The 14,727-nt window shown below is 41.4% G+C and overlaps 1 long non-coding RNA gene and 1 other non-coding gene across 2 annotated transcripts; both read left to right on the top strand.

Annotated features, from left to right (window-relative positions):
• Positions 1-165: 165 nt before the first annotated feature.
• On the top strand, positions 166-3,186 carry LOC134476512 (uncharacterized). The gene is made up of 3 exons (XR_010048229.1): positions 166-378; positions 716-933; positions 1,798-3,186. It is a non-coding gene; the product is annotated as an uncharacterized LOC134476512 (long non-coding RNA).
• LOC111756795 (small nucleolar RNA U13) lies at positions 2,791-2,892 on the top strand. The gene has a single exon (XR_002791211.1). It is a non-coding gene; the product is annotated as a small nucleolar RNA U13 (small nucleolar RNA).
• Positions 3,187-14,727: the final 11,541 nt, after the last annotated feature.

A 14,727-nucleotide genomic window follows, 5' to 3' on the forward strand; every position in this document is an offset into this window, starting at 1 on the left:
GCGCGGGTGATATGTGGACAGAAGGGGCGTGGTTATGTGACGTCATTGATGCAGCCCCGCCTCTCGACGCGGGGGACGTGACGGCCTGGGCCCCTGTCTCGGGCGTGGCCGGAGCGGGGAGAGTGCTGGGGAGTGCTGGGGTGGGGGGGGGATGACGTGCTGCCGTCTGCCCAAGAGGCGTCTTCTGACTGCGTTAATCTGCCGTTTAGAAGTCGAAATGCCTTTGCAAAAGGCCACTGGAAAATTTTTTAACACATATTATGCCACAGCTGAAAGATTGCATAAAATTTAAATTGGCCAGAACGAAAAGATACTTCAATTTTTAACTCCATTTGGTCACCTCCCTGTTCCCTGTGTGCAAGTTACACAGAAGAAAGGGTGAGATTTAGCATCATTGTGCGCCATCTGTCAGCCTGCAACTGTGCTGAGGCAAGCCAGCCGGGTTTAGGACGTGCTGAGGTGACAGGGCATGGAGAACTGGAAGACTAGGGATAACGTGCCTCACTTCGTAGCCTCCAAGGCGGTGATCCCTCTGCGTAGCTCAAAAACCCCACTTCCTCTACTCCAGGCCTGGGCCTCAGGGAGGAAGCTAGCTACTCAATAATCAGAGCTGATAAACATATTGGGTGTGTCGGATGCCAGTTAGTTCCCATTTGTAAATGACATGTTTGTGTTTAAAGGCCCTTATCTGTACTCTAAACCTTGTTCCATACAGGACTGGAAATTTCAACCATGTGACAGATACACCTGGGAGAAGGAGCCGCCTACCTCAACTCTTGAGAGATCTCAGTTGTCCACACGTAGTAGTGCACGTCCACTTTAGCATGTCTACTCCGCCATGCGTATGTGTGCAATCCTTCAAATAGTGAAATGCCTAACAGAAGCTGTTATGGTAGCAGGCACCTGCAATCCCAGCACTCAAGAGAGAATGAGGTAGGAGCAGCCTAAATTTGAGCCCAGCCTGGGCAACTTACCAATTTACAGAGATCCAATGGAAAATAAAAAAATAAAATGAACTGAGGGTGTAGGTTCAAATTTGTAGGAAAGAAGAAGAAGGGGAGAAACGCCCTATTTCCGGTTTGCCCAGAGAATACTTGCCAGCACCTTCAGCTGGAGTGTTTATCTCAACTTAAACCCTTAATCTTACCCCTAATGTTTGCCAAGAAGTATCTCTTTTATTAGTGCTATTTCTACTATTTCAATAATCTTTGGAAACAAAAGATATTATTCTGTGTATCTATTCTGTTTTTATTAGTTTATAGTTTAATAGTTTTAGTACTTTCTGTTTATAAAGTACAATAATTCTTGATCACTGAAAATGTCAAATCCTGGAAGACATAACATTCCTGCACATGAGAGCACTGTTCTCAACCAAGCTGTTAGCCAAAAATTCGTTTGATGAATCCAGTTTTTCTTAACTAGATGAATCTGATGATTTTTCAACTAGTGTTTCAGAAGGCAGCAGAGTCAGGCCTCCATCGGACTTGAAATCTGACGGAAATAGCCTTACGGCAGTTGATTTGGATGTGCTCAGAAAGGGTCAACTCATGTCCCACAACAAAGGTGTAGTCTTAGCAGCACAGCCAGCAGAAGAATGATGTCAGTGATCCCTCTGAAACCCTGCCATTATGCTGAACTGTGCTTTACTGATGGGATTAGTTTTTTAAATTACCAACAAAACAAATATCCAAACTTCCTTGTTGGCTTCAGAGCTACCTGGTTCCAAAGGATTAGTGGAAAAACACTTGACAATGATGAACTGAAAGGTTTTTTTTTTTTTTTTTTCTCTCTCCCCAGTAACAGCACTCCAAAGTACTGTGCAGAAACCTGAACTGGAGAAACTTTGGTGAACAAGGGCCGTTTTGGCTACATCTTATCTCTAGCAAATTATGGACTGGCAAAAGACTTACTTTTACTTTGGTTCCTGTATTTTGTCAATTTTTCCACATCTGCTGGTCAAAGGCCATAATATCACTGTCTTCTGCAAAGATCAAGTGTGTGTTCGACTTTCTTGTAAGTAAGTTTTCGATATACTCCAAACAGGAACATGGAAGTTGATAAGTCGTTGACACTGTTGGGGGGTGATTAGCAAGAAGCAGTACACCTCAATGAAATGAGCACAACTTTGTCTCAAGCTACACAACTTCATGAAAGGCAATGTGGTTATGCATGGAATATGCTTGTTCACACAGAGTCCAGAATGAATTTGAAAGACTGAGCTGATGGTCTGAAATCCTAACACATTGTCTTTCCTTAGTCATGGCCTTTCTTGACCAAGGATATTGTGTCTTCCTCAGTAACTTTTATACTCTTCTCAGACTTTTTTGAGATTCACATCAAAACAGGGCTGATAAGGTTGGTACAGCTCGTTGGAACAGAAAACAAATTCCAAGCTCTGGGAAAGAAGAATTGCAAAAGTTTTGAGACCACTATAGCCAGATTGTGTGGTGAACGTATGGCACTGAAATGGTGTGACAAGCAGGTGGTGACAATCTTGTCCACCTTATATAAGGTTACTGTGATTGAGGCAGAGGACAGAAATTATAAAACTAAATCGAAGCCTGTGTCACTGTAGATTATCACAGGACTATGGAGCAGTGGACTTGGCTGATCAGATAATTACTTCCTATCAGACTGAGCACAAAAGACACAAGGTTTGGTATAAGAAATTCTTTCACCACCTTCTAAACATTACAGTGTTGAATTCCTACATCCTGTTCAGGAGGACAGTTCTGAGCACATGAACAGCCATGTAAACTTCAGCTGATGTTGATTGAAAAAGCGCTAGAGATGCTCAGGTTCATAAGCGTGACGATTGGGTGCTCATGCTCCATGCATGACATGTGCCTCCTTTGAACCTTGCTACGACCTCGGCACATTACCCATCTGACGTGAAGAGAAAAAAAAAGAAAAAGCACTAGAAGAGCATCACAAGCTAGGGCAGTGACATCTGAGAGGCCATCTGTTTTCTGATGATGTCACATCTCTTCTAACTTCCTGAAAAGTGTTTCCTCCAAGAGCATACCACCAACATAAGAGAGACAAAATCCACCCAGCTGCTGCAAAGTTTGCTGTTCAAACAACAAGGAGATTAGAGAAAAAGATGATTTTTTTGGCCACATGTGATGTACTGCTCTGTGGTATTCCATGCTTTGAAATTTACCACATTAAAAAAGGTTGTTTGTTTGTTTGTTTTTATCTTTTTATTTCTTTGTCTTTTCGAGACAAGGTCAGGCTGAACTCACTTTATAGCCCAGGTTAGTCTCGAACTTGCGGCGATCCTCTTGCCTCAGCCTCCTGAGTGCTAGGATTACAGGTGTGAGCCACCATGCCCAGCAAAAGTAAGTATTAAATAATAATAATCATATACATTTCTGTTGCAACAGGGATAGAGTCATGTGCTATTTAGAAATAACTCCAAGAACACTTTTTATATTTTATTTTCACCTTGAAAACCAGTCAGATTTGCATCAGCCTCAAAGAGTGTGTTTATGTAAAATAAATTGAATCTTGGAAATGATCTATGCTTTTTTTTTTTTTTTCTTAAATAAGTAAGTGGTATAAGAAACCATCTCCCTGTCTTGCACTCTGGGTGCCTGATTGGAGGTGGCAATGAGCAATCTATGTACGATTGCTGCTTCATGATTGACGTATTTTGAAATTTTGGGTTGGTTTTTTTTTTTTCCCCTCTTTGAAATAAAATGGATTGGGGGGGGGAGAAAAACTATGTCCCTTCTCTTTAAAAAAAATCATTTTTGTTACCTTTAGTAAACATGTTATTGAGAATATAGCACTAGAACTAGCTGCCAAATATTTAGAGTAAAACAAAAGAAAAATCTGAATGTAGTTTTGAGGCTAATATACCAACATTTGTGTCATTCTCAGTTACTTATTTAAGCCAACTGCAATTAATACTGTTTATTTGTACTGTTCCAAATAAATTCACAGAAAAACAGCAGTTCTTGAGCATCTAGTTCTGGATTATTTTGGTGGCCTTTCCATACAGTTGTGTAACTCTCACTTCATTCTCACTAGCCCACAGGCTTGCCAAACATATTCTCAGCTGGCAGAGTATGATGCTATACTCATATCCGGGAGTGGCACAGGGACCAGCAATCTCCTCCAGGTCATTATTGTCCCATTGAATGAACAGGTTAGGACCATGGTGGAGGTGAATGACTGCTGTCTATTTTAGGGGAGAGATAAAAAGAAGAAAAGAAGAGAAACACCAAAGAAGTGCCAAAGGGAAAAAGGGTGCTTCAAAAGAAAAAGAGAAGATTGTTCTACTGCAAGAGCAAGGTACAGAGCCACAGGCTCACTGCTGCCATCTTCCGTGAGCTCCTTTGACAGCTGAGGCTGAGGTGTCCCTCTTGGTCTTGTGCTAGCGCCTGGCATCAGGTGCCAGGTTCAGCACGGTCTTGTGGCAGAAGGTCGGAGCCAGGTGGCGGCTCAGCTTGATCTGGGGTCCGGCGTGGGAGTTGCTGGCATGTGCCTGTGGTGGACAGTCTCTTCAGTTGGCAGGTTGTGCCCAGTTGCTCCAGCCACATTGCCGTGCCCTGGGCTCCTACTCCAACGTGCTGCCGTGCATGCACTCTCCGAATTAACCCACTGAACACTCACACCAGCGAATAGGGTATGGGCCATATTCACAGGTCACACTCGTACTAGTAACCTGAGAACTGGCACAAAACCTAGGACTCACTAATGAAAGGCAAGGTAACAAGAAGTAGGGAACTCTGCTTTCAATTCTGGCAACCTGCCACTTACTGATCCGTTTCCTCTCATCTTACCAGAAGGTTTAACAGAATCTGGAATTTTCATGTGGTCAGGCCTTTGATTTTTCCCACACCATTTTTTACCTAATAGGAAGGGACACAAACATAAGAGAAGTAGAATAACCACTGTCATATTCTCTTGTTCAAAGGAAGAGTGGGTATAACCATACATATAGAAATAATTAGCTGCATGTACTGGTGCATACCTGTGGTCCCAGCATAGGGAGGCTGAGGCAGGAGGATCACTAGGAGTTAGAGGCCAGAGTGGGCTACAAAGTGAGTTCAGCGTCATCCTGAGCTACGTAATGAGACTCTGTCTCAAAAAGACAAAAAAGAAAGAATGAATGAATGAATGAGAAAAGGAAGGAAGGAAGGAAGGAAGGAAGGAAGAAAAAAAGAAACATTTAGGAGTAGATTACAATTTATTTTTAGATTATAAAATATTTTCCCATATTAACAAAACTTTTCACCATATCATTGTATATAGCCTTAACTTTATTTGGAGTTGAACTTTTGCCTTTTCTACCCTAAACTGCAAAATAATACGAGAAGGATGGGCTTCTCCTGGAGTAACTTTTCATCACTCCATGTTTCCCCTGATGTCATGAACATAACCAGTTCACAATAAAGAACTCTTCCTGAAAGTTTATATTCACCAAATTTAGGGCAATTTGGGTGAGATGCTATCAGGATATGCATCCATGTAAGTCTCTAAAGTTATAGACAAACCCTACAGGAAGGGTTTTCTTGTTTTGTTCTAGGTTTTGGATTTTTATGGTGCTGGGGCTTTGTGCATGCTGGGTAAAAGCCCTATTATTGAGCTGTATCCCCCAAACCTGGAATATTATTTCTGAACCTATTATCTTAGAGAAGAAAGTAAGTAACCATCCTCTTTTAAGGAAAGGGAAATAATACCTACTTAAAGCAACAATCTAGCCAGGCATGGTAGCACATGCCTGTAATCCTAGAAATTGGAGGGCTCAGGTGGGAGGCTCACCATGGCTTGGAGGCCAGCTTGGGCTACAAAGTAAATTCAAGACCAGCTTGAACTACATAGTGAGACCTTGTCTCAGAAAAAAAAAAAAAAAAAAAAAAAAAAAAAAAAAAAAAAAAAAAAAAGCAACAACCAACCATTTATAAAACATAAGATAATAAATTATACAATTGTGTGGGGCTACACTGATTACCAACACACACACGCAATAAACCACAATGCCAGACATTTTAGTGTTCTCTAATGTAGTTAAATCTCAAAGATGAAAAAGATCGCTATACTTTTCGACTCTGCACTGCCCAAGACCAAACAAAGCTAAAAGCCTGAAAAACACACATTGTTTATGTAATAGGAGAGTTGCTTGTTTTGCTTTTCATACCTCTTGAAGTCTAGACTGACTGTGAGGATGACAGTTTGTTATGTCTGGTGGGTCTGGGGTCTAGGGTTAATTCAGAATGCAAACATCTCCATTACTGTCTTTATAAAAATAAAGCCATAGGGACTGGAGGTTTAGCTCAGCAGCATAAGAGCCTGCCTTGCAAGCAGACAGTAGTGAGTTTGATCCCTGGTACCGATAAAAGAGGAAAAAGACAAAAAAAAAAAAAAGCCATAAATGAATTAAAAGATTAAGACAATGGTAAATATAAGCCAATAAAAAACATGTGATTTTGTTTATTAATTTTACATGGAAAAATAAGTGAATTAAAGAGATACTGTCCAGTATATATTTAAGGATGTTTTTTGCATTTGTTTGGTTCTAGAGACTGAACCCAGGACCTTAACACATTCTAGACAAACACTCTCACACTGAAATATACCCTTAGCCCTTAAAAATCCCAAAGACTAAGCACTTAAACTAATGAGGCATAGCATTATCTTCAGACTCATAGCTAAAAGGGACCTTAGAGCCAAGTGTGGTGTTACACACCTGTGATTGCAACACTCTGTAGGCTGAAGCAAGATGGCCATGATTTCAAAATCATTTTGGGCTACATAGTGCATTCAAGGCCAGACTGAATTGCATGATAAGACCCTGTCTCCAAAAAAAAAGGAACTTAGAGATCCCGTAGTAGTATATCCTTAGTTTCCACAGCATGAAACAGGTGTCTTTTTGTATGCATGACTTTTTGACATTCACACAACTAGTGGAAGAAGGAAGGTGGGGCACAATTCTCATAAGAAACCCAGTCAATTTTTGGATTTTTTTTTTTTTTTGTATCAAGAATAATCGAACTCAGGACCTCACGTTTGCCAGGCAGGTGCTGTGCCACTGAGCTATACCCGTGGCCCTCATTTTCCTTAATTGATTGTGTATGCTGCCATCTCTCCTGAAAGAGCTGTAAGTTAGTGGGAGACAGAGACTACGTCCTTCTCAGACTGGTCTTTTAGAACAGAGTAGGATGCCCGGGATGCACTCTCAGTGGTACAGCACTTAGTGTGCTGTTAGTGTGCTCAAGGCCTTGGATTCAATACCCAGTACTGCCAAAAAGTAAAATAACACCTAGCAAATATAGCTTCTGAGTAGTAGGCACTCAATTTCTTTTGGATTAACTTCTTACTTGATGCAATATGGTTCTGCATCTTCATGTTCATGGGAAAGCAAGCCTTTATGTATTCATGAAATATTTATTGGTAATTTATTATGTACCAAGTGCTATGTCAGGCTCAAAATGAGATTTAAAATGAGGTTCTTCTTCTTCTTTCAAATTTGGGTCTCTATTAAAATAGAATTGGGCTGGAGATTTAGCTCAGTGCCTGCTTGGTAAGCACAAGGTCATGTGTTTGATCTCTGGTACATAATTGGGGCTGGAGGTGTAATTTAAGTGGTAAAGCTCTGGTTTAATCCTCAGCACCATTTTTTTTTTTAAAAACTGTTTTGTGAGACAGTATCCCACTGTGTAGTGCAGGCTGGTCTTGAACTCACCACGTGCACTATGTGGCCCAAGCTGACCTCAATCTCACAGAAATCCTCCAGCCTCAGCCTCCTAAGTGCTGGGACATAAATTTGCACCACACCCAGCTAAAACATTTTTTTAAAAATTATTATTATTATTATTATTATTGTATGTTTCAGAAAAGGAAAAGTGGCACCTTCTCTTTTTTTCCTCTTCTTTTATCTTTTATTTTTCTTTTTTTTCTTTCAGTGCTAGGGTCATACATAAAGTCTAGGACCCCTAGTGTGCTAGGTAAGGAACCAACCACTGAACTGCAACCCCAGGCAGTTCCTGTGTTGGAGACTGAGCTGGGCTGTACAGGATAAGTCGCTAGACACAGTCCTCTGGCTATAGGGAAAAGAGCATATATACACAGTGCTCTCAAATCAAGATAACAGCACAGCTGAGACTGCCAAGGACTCGGGGTGCTAACATTCCCTGCTACCCTTAGAGATCAAACAGTTCTCTAATTGACAAAATCTACTACTTGGAGAAGTCCTGGAACTGACTTCCCAAGGTCCTGCTCGGTTCCCACCTTACATCAGTATCTGTTTCCTTTGTTTAAAACCGAATGAATTCTCCTATCTAGAGAAGTTCTTTGCCTCTACTCCCAGGGAGTTTTGATCTTCCTGGAGCCCCTAACATCATACTACTGAACTCTTTTTTTTTTTTTTTAAGACGTTTGTCAAGCACTTATTCTAGGAGATTGGGGCTAAACCAAGTCCCTGATACTCTCTCTCTTTTCAGACAGACCCAGGCTGGGTTCAGAATCCCAGTATGCTGGCATTATAAGAGTCTTACCCTCTGTTTTGTTTTGTTTTTATCTTCATTTTTGGGACAGGGTCTCACTATGTGGCTCAGGCTAGCTTTGACTTCACTATGTCGCTCAGGCTGGCCTGGAATTCAACGCAATCCTCCTGCCTCAGCCTCCCAAATATTAGGATCATGGGTGTGAGCCACCATGCCTGGTTTCTACATTCTTTTTTTTTTTATTAGTACCAGGGATCGAGCTCACAACCACGCTACTGCAAGGCAGGTGCTTATACCGCTGAACTAAATCCCCAGCCCGTCTACATTCTTTTTAAAGAATGAAATTAGAGACTGCTGGTGCAATTAAAGTCAAATGTATTTTAATGTCAATTTATGCTATAGCTATTTGCCAGTTTGAATTGGTGTGTAAACCACCCACAACTCATACCTCACATTGTGGGAGACACCGTTTTCTATACAATAGCAGCATTGACTGAAAATGAGCACCATCATTCTTGGGCAGCGCTGTAAGTTAGACCCATGATTTGGCTGTTATTTAGCCGTGTGTCTTCAGGGCATGGATTGTTATTTCTGCGTCCCACGGAAGAATGAGCTCAGTTCCGCAGAGGTTAGGAGAACGCTCCTAGCACAGTACAGAAGTATGACTAAGGCAGAGGTAAATAAACGAGGGGTTTAAACTGATAAGGTCTTGGCTGTCTTCCTCCTCTTGATGGAATCTGGGAGCAGGAATTGCACAAGTGGTCAGTGTTTCTCCAGCTCTCCACAGAGGCTGCAGGGCAGGAAGAGCCCCCTTGTTAAACTCTCTCTGACCTTTTGCCAGGTCAGCCCACTTAATCCTCCCAGCAAACACATCTCCCTTCTACAAAGAAACAGTTCCTTATTGGGTAGGTGACTTTTGCAAATCCACACACTTCTGCTAATAGGGGGATCTGGGATTCAAACCCCAGTTCTTTTTTTTTTTTTTTTTTTTAATTGGTACCGGCCGATTAAATCGAACTCACAACTGCCTGCTTGAAAGGCAGGTACTTATGCCGCTGAGCTAAATCCCCAGCCCCTAAAACTTGATGTCTGGGTTCATCTGTCTTGTTGACATTATGAAATTATGAATTTGGGGGGCTGGCGATTTAGCTCAGCGGCATAAGCGCCTGCCTTGCAAGCAGGTAGTCGTGAGTTCGATCCCCGGTACCGATAAAAAGGAAAAAGACAAAAAGAAAAAAGAAAGAAATTATGAATTTGGAGAGCTTTTTGGCTCCAGGCTGCTTTTATCTCCAAATCAAAATGTAATATTGATTTAAAAAAAAAAAGATGCCATCAGTCTGAGTCATTAAAGAGTGGTCTTAGTCTTTCAGCCCCTTGAGTGGCCACACAAGCAGACCTCCTGCCTTTCCCGTGTAAGTTCCATTTATTTGGCCATCATTTTATATTGTATCACACTGTTATTTTAAAGCAGTGGCCAAATATGAGAAACTGGACCCACACCACATCAAAACCAGCAAGGGACATATCCCTCGTATTTTGTAGTGGCTCATCTGATGTAATCACTGATTTTGGATAAATTACCTCCACTCTTTTCACCCACAGTACAGCTTATTCCATACCAAAGCTAATTTTTTGCCAATAATATACCTTTTTGTCAGGAAATTTAAAGATCTCATTTATCTACTTTTTCGCTTGTTTGTATTTTGGGCGATTTTGTTTCATTCGTTCATGTGGGGTTCTTTGGAAACATGGTCACACTATACAGCCCCATCTGGACTCAGATTGGTAATTCTCCTGCTTGGTTTCCCACGTGCTGGGATCAGAGGTGTGCACCACCAGCACTGGCTCCAAATCGTCTTTCTACAGGTGCTATTTGGTGGAAAATAACTGAATGAAAGGTCAAGTGGGGATATAGAAGAATTGGCAGCTAGCTGAAATCCAAATGATTCGATCACGAAAAGGAAATGAATAAAACCATAATACAGTCAAACCACGGAGGTTTTTCTTAAGAGATTATTATTTGCTTAGACCATTACTATGCAAGTCCCAGAATTCAGCACTCCCCAAGTCTCTGAAACATAGTTCTGAAGGGAACTGCTTCCGTGTGTTATCTAATTTCTTTTCTTTTTTTCTTTTTTTTTTTTCCTTTTTTTTTTTTTGTCTTTTTTCTTTTTTATCAGTACCAGGGATCGAACTCACAACTGCCTGCTTGCAAGGCAGGCGCTTATGCCGCTGAGCTAAATCCCCAGCCCCGTTATCTAGTTTCAATAGGTCCTGAGATTTGGATTCCTTCAGCCAGCAAACAGACAAGGAAGGCAGAGAAGTGGGAAGGAAGAGCTTGAGAACAGTTGCAAGATTTTCTTTTTGCAACAAATGTCTCCTCCAGGAGGAAGAGCCCTTTTTAAATCTCACAGCATCCTATTCCCCCTCAAATTTCTATTGGAATCTCTCCAGTACTAAAATCCACTGATAATGATAATCTTTCTTATTTCTTTTTCCTTGCCTGCCCTTTTACAAATAGAAGATGAGTTTTGCTTTTTATTAAAAATTTTTTCATAATTAAAATTTACTTTTTATCAAAGCACGCTATGAACTAGTTTAAAGAGATACAAGAAGACTTATCTTAAAAGCAAACGCATTTTGATATCTTCCACTCCCACCCCATTTAATACTTCCTACCACTTAGCGGTTCCTCAGTTTGTTACATTTTCTGTCCCTCCCGCTCCTTCCCTTCCTCTCCTCCCTTCTTGCTCTCCCTCTGCTTCTCTCTCCACTGCTGGGGATCCAACCTAAGACCTCAAACAAGGTACGCATGTGCTTCACCAGTGAGCTGCAACCCCAGCCCCATCTCCATGTATTTCTAACAAATATATGCAGTTTATTGTCTTTTGACATAGTAATTTTTGTAAGTCAGGCAGTTTTGAAAAGCTTAACAATGTGAATGAGCTGTTTGTCTGACCATTTATTATTATTCAAAATAGAGGTAATAAGTTCATTTAGCCCTCAAAGTATAAAAGTCTAGGTTTAGGGATGTAGTTCAGTCACATGCTTAGCATATATGAGACTCTCAGTTCATACCTAGTTATCCCCAGCCCACCCCCCCAAAAGTACAAAATCTGTATTATCAGAACACAGCGTATTCTGAATATAACCTTTTCTTTGGAAGTGCAAACTCAAAAAAGATAATGCTCTTGCCCAACTGTAAAATCGCTATAAAAAGCTGATGATTTAACTGCAGAAGCAGAGAAAAGCCTAACGAGATGCACATGTGTTGTCATCATCTTACACAATTATGGAAGCTGTTTAAGCAGTCTCTTTAAAAAACTGCTTGTCATCATGCCTAATTCAGGAAAGAGGGACCATAGATGTAAGGTAGGAAAGTGCAAATATAGACCAGAACCCACCAGGGCAAACTGAAATCATGTCCGTTCTCACGGCCTCCCGAGGAGCCATACCTAGATTAAAAGTTGGAAATGCTGGAGCAGGATCTAGGGGAAGGTGGAGCAGTTATAGGCTTAGCCTTTTCCCTGTGCCAGTGAAGTAAACCAGTAGTAATAACAAGCACAATCTACAAAATGGTCGAGGCTTCATTTCAGGGTTCCAAATCTGCATAAGAATGTCTCTTGTGGCCCACCATAACCCAAAACTTGGGAATGGAATTTTGGGAAATGTAGTTCAACCTAGACAAATAGACAAAGCCTCCATTATCTATTTGCCCCTTCTCAATTTGGCTCCAAAATTTTAAATTCCGAATAAGAATGACAACAAAGCTAAATTTCTGCCTGACATGACCACAACAATGCCTTGGACAAGTAAAATGAAGCTAACCTTTTCTCCAAAAGAATGTAGAGTCTGTTTTTAGTGTTGGGGTGGTGTTTATTGTAGTTGCTCACTTTCCTTTTGATATTTTACAACTCAGACTGAAATCTAAATAGATAAGAGGCAGGCAGGGTGAAGCATGCGAGAGAAGTAAATGGAAATATTTTATGCATATAGATACAAACATTCATATGAAAATATTTTATGCATATAGATACAAACATTCATATGAAAATAAAGAGGAAATACTTATTACAGGGCTTGTTTTTGCAACTAGTTATATTGTTAAGGTTTATCAAACTACTGCTTCAGACTCATGGAAACAAGAGAATATATTCCGCACGTGCCCAGGGACAGGGAGGCAGAGCCCTCTGCAGCCCTGGAAGGGCAAGTGGAGGCCATCCCTCCCTCTTCAGGAGACACCACCTTCCCCAAACCCATCCCTGCTCAGGTTTCTCCAAGACGGAAAAAATTTCGATTACTCCCAGAATAAAAATAAGTCCTTTAGGTTTATGTTAGGCAAGAAGGTGATGATACGAGGCTGGGAAGAAGGAGTAACCCAGAGGAGAGAGAGCCAAACAACAGTCTCCCAAGACCAGTGCCCCTGCAGTGCCCCTGGGCACAGGCATCAGGTACCTCCGTGGACCTTCTAAAACTGGAATGACAGGAGTGGCCACTGCCGTGGCTCCCTGCGCTTGGATCTCATGGAGGGCCACACAGGCATCCACAAAGAGCTTTTCCTGAAGTCCCACCATCTCTGCACAAGCATCTGCCCCCTCTGAGTATGTCCGCTTTCCTCTTCTCCTTTCCCGTTGAATGTGTGTTTCCTAAAATGCACGCCATAAACCTCGTCTATTGTTTTCATTTTGGAGTGAAGACTGAGTTTCGGTATTTTGGATCTAGTTTCCAATCAGGTATGTTGTCAAGTATTAACAGCACAAATAATGGGCTAACTTTACAATAGGAATTCGTGTTGGGAGAACACGGTTTGTAAAAATTATTTTTGGGTGACATTTTTATCATTATATGTTTCTGTGCTGCAAAGCTATAGCTGATGAGGCTGAATTCTCTCATGTGAGAGTCATATTCCTGAGTTAAATTAAAATCCCTACTTGGAGTAGGGAGAAAGAGAGGCTCTGTCTCTGATGGGCCCACCTACCTCTCCTGAAACTTCTGCAGTTGTTTTTGTTTTTTGAGACAGTCTCACTAGGTAGCCCAGGTTGGACTTGAACTCACAGCAGTCCTCCTGCCCCAGCCTTGCAGGTGCTGGGACTATAGGCTATTCATAACTAACCAAACTATACTTCCCAAATTTTAAGAACTTTAATCCAAAATTTAAATTGAAGGCGTTGTATGTAGATTTATTACCTAATGAAAACCCAGCCATCAGGACAAATCCCTGAGGATTTCCTCTTTCCCCTGTTTGAATGTTCTTGTAAAAAGTGATACTGCTTATCACAGCTTCAGCATCTCCTGGTTTTTGATGCTTAGCTCTTTCTCATGCTTCCTGGCTTTCCTCCCCTTGCTCCTTTCTCACTGTTAGCTGCCCTGGGTTGTCATTTTTTTTTTTTTTTTTTTTTTTTTTTTTTGGTCTTTTTGAGATAGGGTCTCCCTACGCAGTTCAGGCTGGCTTTGGGCTCACTTTATAGCCCAGGTTAGTCTCGAATTTGCAAGGATCCTCCTGCCTCAACCTCCCAAATACTGGGATTATAGGAGTGCACCACCACGCCCAGTTGTTTTTTGTTTTGTTTTGTTTTGTTTTTTGAGACAGGGTTTTGTTATGCAGTTCATGCTGACTGTGAACTCACTTTGTATCCCCAGCTGGCCTTGAATTTATGGCAGTCCTCCTGCCTCAGCCTCCCTAGTGCTGGGATTATAAGTGTGCACCACCACACCCAACTATGCTCCCTTTTCTAAAATAAGAAAGAAGAGAAAGAGAAAAGGAAGGAGAAGGAGAGAAAGAGGAAGAAATAAGAAGAGAAGGGAGAGGAAAGAAAAAGGAGACAAAAAGAAGGAGAAGTAATAAACTCTGCAAGAGTGAGCAGTTTGCCACACATGGTTTTCCCATACTTTTGTGTTTTTGTTTTTTGTTTTTTTGGTACCGGGGATCGAACTCATGACTGCACGCTTGTAAGGCAGGTGCTTATGCTGCTGAGCTAAATCCCCAGCCTTGTTTGCCCATATTTCTCTAGCGATTCTGTAATAGTTTAACCCTCAGCAAGCATCTCAGGTATGTTTAGTTCGCTGCCTGTAGCTATAACCCAAACCTTCCTTCCTAAACAATCTGGACCAGCCCAAGATCTGCCTTAACTGGGTTACAATTTCAGTTGCCTTCAATCTCTGGGGGTACAAAGGGGAACCCCAAATGATTTTTGCATTCCAGTCATGGTCCTCCTTCCTACACTGCATAACAGCAATCCGGCTTTGCTTCACAGCCAGGCGCAGTAACCAAGGT

This window comes from Cavia porcellus, unplaced genomic scaffold (genome assembly GCF_034190915.1).
Source record: "Cavia porcellus strain 051 isolate PalLab524CR breed Dunkin Hartley unplaced genomic scaffold, mCavPor4.1 scaffold_6, whole genome shotgun sequence".
Taxonomy (NCBI): Eukaryota; Metazoa; Chordata; class Mammalia; order Rodentia; family Caviidae; genus Cavia; species Cavia porcellus.